A 12141-nucleotide genomic window follows, 5' to 3' on the forward strand; every position below is an offset into this window, starting at 1 on the left:
TTCCTATTATTGGAAACTGGGTATTAGAGTTTCTGTCTACTGTTCGTTTCGTTAATAAGAGGCGTGTTCGTCTCAGTTTTCGTTGTGAGGGTAAGATATTCACTTTTGGATATCCTAAACTTCATAATTGGTTTTGTTTTCCACCCCGAGACACAACTCAACACCATCCTGGAAGGGATATGACTTCTAGAGATATATGGAGGATGTTAACAGGATTTTGGCGATTCAATCCACGTCTTGCCTTCAACAAATCCATCAATTCTAATTCCATGCTATATCTACACAAATTCCTCTGTCATAGCCTTTTTGGTCGAGTCAGTAGCAATATTGTGAAAGATACTGATCTTTATGTGTTGGGCGACATTTTCCAAGGCAACACAGTTAATTCCTCAAAAATTTTGATGGAGGGATTAGTTGCCGCTTCCCGTTCGACGAATCGGACAATAGAGTTTGGGAATATTATATGTGGAATACTCCTAGGAACCAAGGGATCAATTTCTATTCCTTGGACTAATAAAGAGACTTTTCCCATACTTGATTACGAGTTCTCGGAAAGTGAGGGAATCGTAAAACGAGTTTTTTGTGTCGGTCCACAGTTTCTTTCTCTCACATAAAGAGAAGTTTTTGTTCAAGAACAATTAGAACGGGCCAGCATAAAACATATTCTAATTCATAGGGATACTGTTTAAATTTATAATGTTTGATTGTAATTCTGTACATATGTTTGATGTTCATGTATATAGATTTATTTTTGTTTTTGTGTACATATGTTTGATAAGTAATTAATAGGTGATTATGATTAATAAAAGTGCATTAATTCTTTCCTTAATTTCTTTTATTTAAGGAACAACCCTTGGGTTTCCTTTAATTTAATGTTTCAGTTTTGTTTATCTCAGTTTCAGGAATTAAAATTTGCATTAATGTCACTTAATTACAAGAGGAATTGAATTAGTCATGTTCAAATTGTCAAAAATATCCAATTTTTACACAGAAATTCCAGAATCTCAGTTGAGATTCTGAAATCTCAGTTGAGACAGCAAAGGAGCAATTTTCAGGAAAATTTCGCCCACTTTGTAAGCTTGCTGTCACGACTGAGATTTTGAAAATCTCAGTCGCGACTTGCGGCTGCTGTGACGGGATTTGGATGGGTTTTTTTTGCATTTAATCCTATTCCTACTCTAATTACTTACCTATTCATCTATCCTAATCAATACCTATTATTTACACCCATTTAAATCACCTCTTTTTACACCAATCAATCATCTTTTCTCTTCCCAATACCAAGATTCACTCATCTTCCCCATAAATCTTTACCCTATTCATCTTCTTCTTCTCTAATTCACCACCATTATCTTTTACACTTCCTTTCATCCTTTCATATTTTCTTCATCTCTTTCACCAAAATTCACAAACAAAATGCCTAGACAAAAGACCGTTGCTAACAAAGCTAAGGCCACCAAAGTTAATCGATTACGGGTTCAATATGAAGCACCATTCGATATTGCGACGGGGGCCGAAGGACGCAAATATCGCCGATTTTTTAATAGCCAAATAGAGTTCGTCGACATGCTTTTTCTTGACACCGATACGGTAAACACACTTTCTTTTACCGAGCGTATTGATGAATTTCTTTCCGTTCTTGGTTGGAAACGATTTTCTAGTATGCGTTTTCCTAGTCTTAAATCACATATTATTGCGTTTTTGGTTACTCTAACCTATAACAAGAAGAAAGGGGTTATCTCTTTTCGGAATGATGGAGTTCATTATGACGTTGGGTATGCGGCCATGAACCGTTGGTTTGGCTTTCCTACTTGGAATTTTTATTCCAAACCAAAGCCTTTTAATTCAAACACAGTTTGGCAATCTTTAACCGGTTTAGATGTTTTTAATCCAAAGAATACATCTAGTAAATTGCTTAAGGATGATTGTATCTTCTTCTTTCACAAGTTTTTATCATTTTCCTTATTTGGTCGGGTTGAAAGTTCCAAAGTGCAAGTTCGTGATTTGGTTGTGTTTGATGCTATTTTTAAGGGTTTGACAATTGATAGTATCGAGATGATATTTACTAATTTAGTTCGAGCTTCCAAGTCCCGTAATAAGCAAGTGCCTATGGGTAATTTAATTACCGGCATTGTTTTGGGCCCTCGAGGTGAATTAGTGGATTACCAAAATATGCCCCATGTTGGTTTACCTTTCTTGGATCTCACGGCACTTCAAAGGGCCAATTTATTGAAGAAAATGGGACCCCCCCGCTTTTATATCTTATGCGGATCGCACAAGACGTGTTTTTGCTACCATGGGTAGTGAAGCCTTGGGTTCTCAAGGTTTGGGTGCCCCAGATGATGATGAGGAAGATGAAGAGGAATTTGATGAAGAAGACGAGGAGGAGGAGAATGTTGATGTTCATGCCCACGAGCAAGCAAGTGTGGAACCAAATGAAGAAGAACAAGTTGGATGGCAACGTGTTTTGACACAAATGAACGAGCATAACCGTCACATGAATTTACGGTTAGATGAAGTCGTTGCTAACAATACCGAAATGAGTTCGAGGATAAACACGGTGGATGCCAATATCACTACTTTGAGATGTGTGCACAAATCTACTCGTCGCCGGTTGCTTTCTTTCTTCCGACGCCAAGGAGTTGAGACTACGCCTTCTCCACCGAGTTCACCTTGATAGGTTTTATCCTTTCCTTCTTTAACTCATTTTCGTTATTATTATTATGTCTTGTTCAATTTGGTACAATATTTTTAATTATGTTTGGTACAATTTTCTTTATTATTATTATGTTTGAATGTTCTCGTACTATATTTTTCATTTCTCATTCGTATGGTTTATTTCGTACTATTTTTCGTGTTTTATCGCTTTTTGCACCAATGAGGACATGGTCCAAATTAAGTGTGGGAGGAGATATTTCATATTCATTTTTAATTTTAAGTACGAATGAATGCAACGAACAAGAATGAATGCTATTTATTTTGCATATTGTTATTCAATTTTAAGTAAAGTATATTATGCAACATTTTTCAAAAACAATTGCAACATTTTTATAATAAGTGCAACATTTTTTATCAACACTTTTCAAAAATAATGACAATTTTTCATAAACATAAATTTTTTGTTAAAGTATTTATTTCATATGTTTTCAAACACTTTAACTTTCAAAATAATGTTAAGCATATTTTAAGGTTATCATTATTGATAGAAATAATATTTCTATACGGGCTATATTTTTACAAATATTTTTATAAATCTCCGATACGATTTTATCAAAAACGTCTCGAGTAAATATATATAAGTAAAATTTCTTTAGTTTCAAATCTCTACTTTATATCATGAATTCATGATAAATATAAATCTTATTTTCAATTTCAATTAGGTTTATAGGCATAAATCAAACTAACAACTTTAGCTTTTTAGCTCGATATTATTTTTCGTCTTACATTAAAAACCAATTGAAGTTTTTAAGGAAACTTTAGCCATAATACATGTTGAATTTCAAGTCAATATAGGATGAATGTGCTATTTTTCTTTCCCAAATTTTATTTTCATGTTAATTAAATCAAGTAGTCGTATTCTTAACTTTTGGCCACGATTGAGACCAACCTTATCACAATCGAGGTATGAAAGAGAAGAACATTAAGTACCGTTTACTTTTGGCCACGATTGCGACCACCCTTATCACGGTCGAGGTATGAAAGGAACGTTAGAAATTAAAGAAAAATTAAACGTGTTTAAAGTTTTAAGTAACGATTGCGTCCACCCATGGCATGGTCAGTACCTCTTAAACGAACACGAAAGCAAATTAATGCGTATAAAGTTACGATCGAGACCACCCTTATCTTGGGCATAACTAAGCAAATATATTAAACCTAAGTCCTTAAATCTATATTTGTAATAGTTTAGGTTTGGGAAAGGAAATTTTGTTCTTAGAAATGCCTTGAGGCGAAAGATTCGGAAACATGCGTGCTTACACCGTCCCGAATACTTCAATATAAAAATTGAAATACAAGACGAGTAATATATCTCTTTTACATTAGCTAGTTTGATACTTTGCGTATAAATATACCATGAAGAGTTTATCTTTCGGTTTAACTAATTCAAAGAGGAATATATGGATATATGTTCTATTTATAAAGAGATTGATTAAAGAATAAATTCAGTGAAATTTTGCTCGGGACTAGCAAAAGCTTAAGTGTGGGAGTTTGTTAAGCCCAAAATATACCTAAAATATCATATATAAATACGTTAAATTTACATTGAAATCGTACTAATTATATTCATTTGGAATACTTTTACGTCTTTATTTACTTCTTTGATGCAAGGTACTTAAATATTTGGTAAAATCCAAATAGGAGCGAAAACGGAGCTAAAACGGAGCTAGAATGGAGGAAAAACCTTAAAAACGTACCGAGAATGCATATCAATCAGAAGAACGCTCGAGGAGGACGAAAAGCAGTCGAAGAGATAGGGAAACATCTCTTTGTCGCGACTGAGATTTTGAGAATCTCAGTCGCGACTTGCGGAGGCCGGCTCGGGGGAAAAATGAAGTTTCAAGCTCGCCCCTATACCCCCTGTCGCGACTGAGATTTTCAGAATCTCAGTCGCGACAGCGAACCTCCCTGCACACTAAACACATGTTTAAAACGGAAAAACGCGTCTGTTCGTTCGGATAAAAGCGACCCTTCACCAGCAGACACGACCCATCATTTACAACCCTTCAACAACTATAAATAAGTGATCCATTTCAGAAATCAAGGTTGGTTAGGTTGGAAAAGTTAGAGAAATTAGAGAAGAAAGTTGTTATGTTGAGTTTCTAATTCAGAAAAGAATCAGAAAGTTTAGATTTCATTTCTGTAAACAATCGTGTTGTACACGAATTGTATTTAGATTAGTTATAAACACAGTATTAGTTTAGTTTTCATTCTGATAGTGGACGAGACCAGTCTCTATTCCGAAGATCCAGCGAGAAGAATTAACGGCTGAAGCGCATGAGGTTTGACGAACCTACGGAGTTTGAGAGAAAGATTGACGACCCGGATCTCAAAGTTTTCGTTGCAATGCTATCCAAGTTTCTACTTCTCTGTTAACTTGTGAAAATTCACATTTCATTAATGATATACTTATTTATTCAATACATTCTTACTGTTGTTATTTTGATATTGTTCTGACAAAATGATTTTCAAAATAATAAATTGGTGTTTTTATTAAAACGTTCTATTCCATCTTATTCATATAAGAACTTTGTTGAACACTTAACAAATTTAGTTTTTATGGATGACATGATCGCTGATCGCGGCTTATCAGAAATAAAATACTAGTTTGATTAAGGTAGGAATCACCTCAACATCAGGGGGATTTCTACGGTTCAAAGCCATTTAATTGAATAAATCGCTATATTGTTACATGTCCATAATCTTTACAAAGTTAAAGTTGCTTTCTTTGCTTTATGAAAATAAGTTTTATACCTTCTATTTATTCCAATTACGGAAGTATCTGTCTTGTAATCAAAACCTCAAGACAGAACTGATCTCTAAACTCGATATAATCCTTCTATCTAATCCTAATTTACCAAAACCAATACAATCAATTAAACGTATTTCTTTTATTAAACCTAAACACGTGATTAAAACCGAATTAAATAAAGTTTTAGTTAAAAAGCGTTCCCTGTGGGTTCGATATCTTTTATTACTACAAGCGTATACCGTGCACTTGCGGAAATCGCTCAACAATCAATAGACGGCTGGGATCAGTTCAGTAGAGAGTTTTGTGCAAAATTCGTCGGGTGCATCCCTCCAGTGGTCAAATCACGGAAGCTTTTTGAATTGAAACAGAAAGCAAATGAGCCCCTTCGAGAATATGTAGACAATTTCAACAAATTGTGTATACGAATTGTCGATGTGGATGTCTCCATGGCAGTGGAAGCTCTAGTGAAAAACACCACATGCAAAAGTTTGCAGGAAGATCTAATCAGAAAAAAGCCCAGAGATATGGCAAAATTGATAGAAAGATGCAAGGATTTCATGGAGATGGACGACATCCGCAGGGAGTTAGTATCTCCGCCTAAGAGGGACAAGGGCGAATCTCGTAGACGGGATAAGGAAAAGGACAAACATCCTGACTCATCATCTAGAGGCAGGCGCAGAGGCTCTAAGAACAAATCGGCATACGTACCATCATTTACACCATTAAACGCCTCCAAAAGTGAAGTGCTGATGTGGATAGAAAACAGCCAGCACAAGCGGAGCATTTCATACCCCGAACCAAAAGGGGGGGAGTACACCAACACAGCAAAAAATCCCAAAAATTATTGCAAGTACCACAGGAAGAATGGCCATGATACTGACGCGTGTTGGGAGTTGGCCAGGGAGATAGAAAGGCTTATAGAAAGGGGAAAGCTAGACAGGTTCGTCCAAAATGATAACAAGAAAGGAGATAATGATAAGTCAAGGGATGATCAGAAAAAGAAGGCAAAGGGGACCATCAATGTCATAGCAGGCGGACCAGGATATCAACCTGTGCTGAAGAAGGCAAAGACCACCGCTCTGGATATGGCATCACTCAATCGCCCTTTTGCGGACGTAGGCCCGGAGGTTCCCCCTCACACAGATGCTCTAGTCATTACCATGATGGTAGAAGGATGGGAAATGAAAAGAGTAATGATTGATACTGGAAGTTCGTGCAATGTCATTACAAGAGGAGCATTCGCCAAACTTATGGTCGATCCTGTCCAAGTGGAAACCACTATTGTGGACATCCTAGGAGTAACGGGGCACACAATCCAAATGAAGGGATAGGTAACGTTAGATTGCGAGTTGGCGGACGAAGATCAAACCTGGAAGGGAGATCTGGAGTTCTCCATTATAGATGGTCAATTGGCCTATAATATCATCCTGGGTCGGCCTTTCATCTCCGAAACAGCGGCTCTCATCTCCATCCGCCATCTCACCATTTACATCCCCACGACCAAAGGAGGAGTAATGGTCAGAGGAAATCAAAAAGTTGCTCAGGAGACGTATTCGGCATCCTTGATGATTCGCCCACTGTCTAAAGCTGAGGAAGAAGAGGAACTTGTCATAATGGCTCTGGGTGAAACAGAGATGTACCTTATGGCGGATGAAAAACAGGTACGAATTGCTACAGGGCTAAAAGGTGAGATTAAAGAGGCTATTACAAAGGTTCTCCGTGAGTCGGAAGATGTCTTTGCTTGGAAGGATGAGATCCTCCCAGGGATTAATCCGGATGTGATCACTCATAAGCTCAATATTGCCGAGGACGCTGTCCCAATAGCACAAAAGCGAAGGAATCATGGTCCTGAAAGACAAAAAGTAATAGAAGAGGAGATTGCGAAGCTTAAGAAGGCGGACGCCATCGAAGAAGTACTTTACACACAATGGCTGGCGAATGTGGTGCTAGTCAAAAAGGCGGGCGGGTCATACCGCATGTGTATTGACTTCACCGATCTCAACAAAGCTTGTCCCAAAGACAACTACCCTCTGCCATGTATTGATATTTTAGTAGATGGGACCGCGGGACATGCCATGTATTCCTTCACTGATGTGAAGTCGAGTTATCACCAGATCCCGATGGAGCCTTCAGACAGAATCAAGACTTCATTCGTGACTCACCAAGCCACCTACTGCTTCAAGGTCATGCCCTTTGGGCTTAAAAATGCAGGGGCTACCTATCAACGGATGATGAACAAAATATTCGAAGAAAGCAAAGGTAATAACTTTTTTGTCTACGTGGATGATATGATCATCAAAAGTTCCACTGTGGAAAAGCACGCAGATGATATAAGAGAGATCCTAGGTGTACTCCGACACCACAACATTAAACTGAATCCAGAGAAATGTACCTTTGGGGCGACATATGGAAAATTCTTGGGATTCATGATCAGCCAAAGAGGAGTGAGTCCAAATCCGGATAAAGTTAAAGCAGTCCTGGATATGAAAACACCACAGAACATCAGAGAAGTGCAACGTCTAAATGGGTGTATCGTGGCCTTGGCCAGGTTCATCTCCTGTTCAGCTCGCAGATGTCAACCCTTCTATGAGGTAATCAAAAAACAAAAGACATTTGAGTGGAATGAGGACTGTAAGCAAGCCTTCGAAGGGATCAAGCGATTTCATACGGAACCGCCTCTGATGAGTCTGCCCCTGAAAGTTGAGAATCTCTACCTGTATGTTTCAGTTACAGATAAAGCTGTCTGCACAGTCATGATCAGAGAAGAGGATGGACAGCAGTATCCAATCTATTATGTAAGTAAAGTGTTAAAAGACGCCGAGACCCGATACTCCAAATTGGATAAAATGGCACTGGCCGTTGTCACCACCTCAATACGTCTCAGGCCATACTTTCAGGCACATACTGTCATAGTCCGCACCAGCATACCCATGAGGAAAGTATTACAAAAGCCAGAAACCTCGGGGAGATTAATGGAGTGGGCGATTCGCTTAGGCGAATTTGATGTTCGTTACGAAAGTCGATCTGCTCTGAAAAGTCAAGTCTTGGCAGACTTTGTAAATGAATTCACTGAAGAAGGTATGAATCTCCCCCAATCTAAGGTCGAAGAATGGACGATGTATACAGATGGGGCTTCTTTGACAGAAGGTGCAGGTATAGGCATCGTAATCAAAGGTCCCTAATATATAAAACTGCATTACGCGGCAAAATTGGACTTCCTCGCAACCAAAAATGCAGCGGAGTACGAAGCCTTAATATTGGGACTATGCCTTTTGAAGGAAATCACTCCCAAGCGGATCGTTATCTACAGTGATTCCAAATTAATGGTCAATCAGGTAATCAAGAATTTTGAGGTGAAAGATGACATTCTGGCCAAATATGTTGAAGAAGTTAAGAAATTGCTGAACCACCTCGAAGCCAAGGAAACCAAGTGCGAACTGATCCATGTTCCCCGAGGATCTAACACCGAGGCCGATCACCTAGCTAAAATGGCTTCAAGCAAGGAGCATTGGGCGGATCTATAGTGCCCATTCGAGGTCAAGACAGCACCGGCATTCACCTCAAAAGAGGTATCCTTACTTGCATCTGTTGAAAGTGATTGGAGGTCACCTATTCGCCAGTACCTGATAGATGGCACCCTGCCACAGGACAAAGAAGAAGCTCGACGGACAGTAAGGAAGGCCGCCTATTTCTCCGTCATAAATGATTGCTTATACAGAAAGTCTTTTGGCCACCCCTGGTTGAAATGCATCGTGACAGAAGAGGGACAACAGATCCTCAAAGAGTTGCATGAAGGCACATGTGGAGCCCATGAGGCATCTGCCTCCATCTTGAAGAAGTCCCGGTTAGCAGGATTTTATTGGCCCACGGCGGAACTTGATGCCCAAAAGTTAGTGGAGTCTTGTCATAATTGTCAGGTTCATGCAAATGAATCTCACACAGCTAAACACCTACAAAGGCCCATCATCGAAGGTTGGCCCTTTGCAGTTTGGGGGATTGATATCGTTGGTCCCTTTCCTCCTACCAAAAGATAAAGAAAGTACGTGGTGGTGGCTGTGGATCATTTTACTAAATGGGTAGAGGCCGAAGCTGTCTCCTCTATCAACGCCGAACGAATGGTGGAGTTCGTCAAAGATAATATCGTTGGGAGGTACGGGGTTCCCCACACGATTATCACTGATAATGGGACACAATTCAATTGTGGAGAGTTCAAAACTTTCTGTGAAAAGCATTCAGAACAGGTTCGCCTCTGTTTACTATCCCCAATCTAATGGGATGACCGAGGTTACAAATCGGACGATCGTTAAAGGAATAAAGAAAAGGTTGGGAGAGCATGATAAAAAATGGGCGGATCAGTTAATGAGCGTCTTATGGGCATACCGGACCACTCCACGAACGGCCACGGGCGAGACACCATTCGCGCTTTCTCACGGCGTGGAAGCTGTAATCCCTGTTGAAATACAGGTCCCCGGTGATAGAGTTGCATTCTATTGCGAGGATGAAAATAGCCAAAGGTTAAAAGAAAGTCTCGATCAAGTGGAGGAGAAAAGAGAGAAGGCGTATGTACGTATGGCAGCCTACAAGCAACGGATCGCAGCTTATCATGACAAAAATGCAAAGCTTGTAAGTCTGAATGTAGGAGATCTCGTGCTCCGAAAGGCGGATAAAATCCAATCTGCGGAAGGAAGAGGAAAGCTGGGGATCACCTGGACATGTCCATAGAGAATAATCACCAAGATTGGGTCCGCCACGTTTAAAATTCAAGATATGGAGGGGAACACACTGCCACGTACGTGGAACATCCAGAACCTCCGCAAATATTTCACCAGAAAATAGAATGTAATCAAGGTCTTGAGTACTCTTTTTCCTTTAGTAAGTTTTTATCCCATGAGGTTTTTCTTATTAAAGGTTTTAATGAGGCTCACATGTAAGACCTACTTACTGTAATAAGGCGCATCGCCATTCAATAAAAAGCAACTTTTGTCCTATCAATTCTTTTTTAAGTATTTTCTTGTAGCGATATAAATAGTCCAGATTAAAAAAGAAGGGGGGCCAACAAACGCATTCCCACACACATAGGATAATGCTTTCTCCTCAAAGATAGGAGAACAATCTCAACGGCGGATCTATCTACCTCAAAGATAGGAAACAAATTGATCCCCGTCAGAGATAGAGTTAAAACATTTCTCAGACGTGAGATCTTTACATTCTCGTACACTCTTTCCAAAAAAGAGTCCAAAGTCCTAGTGGCGGATCGATTCACCTCAAAGATAGGAAGCCAATCGATCGCCTAAGGCAGCTTAACTTCCTCTAAAGGAATAAAAGCTCCAAGCCTTTACAAAGGCTCACACTCTGAGGTATGGCTGGCCACCTACTTCAACTCAATCCTAAAACCTATAGATTTACTTGTTGAAAAACATAAAGCGTAAAGTAAATGGTTATAGTAAGGATTAAAAATTGTACTTAGTTTTACAAAAGAACTAAACATCTAAAGGAGCATCCTCTTTAGCATCTTTTACACCAGATGCGCCCTCTAGTGGGGCTTCCTTCTCTACAGAAACAGTACCCTCCTGAGGAATGGTACAATCAGTTATCAGCTCCTCACTCTTATCACCCGCCTTCTGAGACACTTCAGCAAGGTCCTCTGGTTCAAGGTCGACAAGGGGTTTACTCTCTTCGGCGGATCCATTCATCACTTTGCGAATGTGATCACGGATGTAATCCTTGACGTTTGGAATTTTACGATACTTAAGGCAAACCTCCACGTCAGGAACCACGTACTCCGGATCAGTAAAATCAATCTCAGGATGAGCAAGTTGAACATACGCCATGATCCACTCGCCATAATAGTAAGCCCGTTCCCCTGCCAGGATCTCCGTGTCGAGTAAGGCTTCCTTATGCGCTTCAGCATCCGCATCTATCTTCTCCTTCAATCTAAGGATCTCAGCATCCTTACTCTCATTCAGGGCAACAGCAGAAGCAGCATTCGCATTGGCAACAACGACCTCCTTCTCCAACCTTTCTATGGTTGCCTTATCCGCTACTCCTTGAAGGAGATCCGCTTCCATAGCACGCATACGGGTGTATACCTATCAAGGCAAAAGCCAATTCAAGTAAAGGAATAACCGCAAACTCTTCTTCAAGAAGACCACTCTTTCATCCAAAAATGCAAAAAGAGATAGAAGAAACTTACCGTAAGAAGCTCTGTTTTTCCCATCTGGACATGGGCTGATCCTGAGATCTTATTCTGGCTCTCCCGGACCTCCCCTAGCTGACCAAGAGCTTCATCCAGATCATTGATGACAGATTCATTCCTTAGAGATCCTCTGTCACCATATTTGGAGGACCAGTAACCTCCTAGGTCCGACTTCACCAACTATGCAAACATTAAAAAGCAAAAAATAAGATCCAAGTAAAAGAAGAGCAAATAATAAAATAGACGCAACTCTTCAAGCCTCGCTATTGGTTTCTCGGCTCTTATGGCATCCGCCAGTAGCTTCCCTCCACTGTTAGACACAAACTTCTTCTTCTTTGGGAGAGGAGGATCAACCAAATCGACAGCAGGTCGTTTCTTAGCACTCTTACGGGGATCTGCTATCTGCCCCTTCTTTCGAGCCTCTTCCTCCTTCTGTTTCTTGTGTATCTCTACAAGGGCGCGACTGGCCTCAGACAAA

The sequence above is a fragment of the Euphorbia lathyris genome, chromosome 9 (genome assembly GCF_963576675.1).
Source record: "Euphorbia lathyris chromosome 9, ddEupLath1.1, whole genome shotgun sequence".
Lineage (NCBI taxonomy): Eukaryota > Viridiplantae > Streptophyta > Magnoliopsida > Malpighiales > Euphorbiaceae > Euphorbia > Euphorbia lathyris.